This window comes from Saccostrea cucullata, unplaced genomic scaffold, assembly GCF_032062105.1.
Source record: "Saccostrea cucullata isolate Sc308-1 unplaced genomic scaffold, CSIRO_AGI_Scuc_v1 ctg1059, whole genome shotgun sequence".
NCBI lineage: Eukaryota > Metazoa > Mollusca > Bivalvia > Ostreida > Ostreidae > Saccostrea > Saccostrea cuccullata.
In genome coordinates this window covers 505,917-507,744 of record NW_026933409.1, presented here as the reverse complement: position 1 = coordinate 507,744, position 1,828 = coordinate 505,917, and positions in this window count along the sequence as shown.

Genomic DNA, 1,828 nt, shown 5'->3' with positions numbered 1-1,828 from the left:
TATATCAAAAATATATTGCTTTTATATTTGTATTAAAATTGACCACCTATTACACTTCATGCGGAAATACATAAACACATTGAACTTTATTCATTTAATACGTTAAATCGACATTTAAACATAATTCCAAGAAGTAATAAGCCTGTTAAATTGACTGTTATTAGCTGTGCGAGCTTTTTGTTACGTGAGAGGAAAGATATTGTTCATTTAAGTTTTTTACCGTCTTTATCACTATGTATTGCATAAAGTAGCTATTGAATGTAGGTTTTATAAGATAAGCAGGGCTATTCTACTTACTCCCTTCAAAATTTTTAGCTAAACACTATTCGTTAAAGAATGTGTCCGCCATATTCGATCAGAATCTTGCTATATCTGAGATCCCCTATATAACGCGGTTGACTTAGTGTTCACTCAGTAGCAACAAAAAAAACTGTATACTTCTTCTAATGCAGCAAAGTCAGATAGCAAAAAAGACTTAGAACAGTTGTACAGATCAATGCAGTGTACAGACAAACACAAATTCCCCTAACTACAATAAAATGTAAACAAAGGTAATGCTAGATAACCAGCACTAACATGGGTCGCCATTCCACGCCGATACCCAGGACAGTAAAGCAATTAGGTGTAACAAATGCGAAAGGTATCCCCTGGTGCTAATATCGTAGATAGTATTATCGGCAATGATGTTTGCCTATTTACATCGAAAGTTATCCTGCAACATTCACGAAAACGCTGAATTTATTTCTTGTTAACTAACAGTCAGTTTAAACAATCAGATTAGAAGTTTAAACAATACTTTTTTTGGTGTGAATACGAAAATATTTTACCAATGCATCCATGAATCCTATCGCAATACTGATCTGGAGAACTGCAGCAGGTCTTTTAACAGCATTGACCATAATATCATTCCAAATGTTGATGTGTGCAGTCTATTCCATACATGTACCATCCATAGCATGCTTCATAGAAATATGATTATTGTATGTACACTCCTTATGGTCAATTAAAACAGATAATTTCGGCTGACTTATCGTTCTTAGATAGATTTTTACAGTCTAGTAATTGAAATATAAAAATTTTTATTGTGTAGAGTAATTCCTAGAAAATTATAATAATTTCTATTGTTGATCACTGATATTTTAATATGTATGGACAGTTTTACAATTATGAAATTAATTGAAAGAACTATATGCGGTATACTGCACATCTTTGCCCCCAAGAATATATCTTTTAATAAAGAACTTTATTCGGTAATAATCAATATTTGCCCCCCCCCCCCCCCCCGAATCAAACTTTGACGGAGAAATATTTCATTCTTATCTTAAACAGGGGGTTATATGCTGACTTCAAAGCACTGAATATTTTCACAGGCAATGACTTCATATGTTTGAAATGACGTCACAAAAATGACGTAAATTTAAAATTTCCATGATTTCTACAGAATATATATATTTATTAAATAGTCTATTTATAGTCCCTATATAATCTATACAAACGCAAACAGTTCATAACACTACATAGTCACCTGATTTGAGGCCGTATTTACAGGAGGGTCAATGCGCGTGCAACGGCATTATGACGTCACAATCAAAATATCAAACAACGTTGTAAACGATGGTTGCAACGGCCGCAGCGAGCTACGTATCTGTGCAGGAAAACAATTATTCAAACCTATTTCAGGACTATTTTTTAACATCTGGACGTCTTACACATAGCGAAACTTGGAAAGGAAAACACTGAGGCTACAAACAGTAATCTGGAGATTTTTTTTTATTTTCAACAATGGAAGATCGCAAATGAAAATGGCGTCGTCAATCAGCCTTCAATG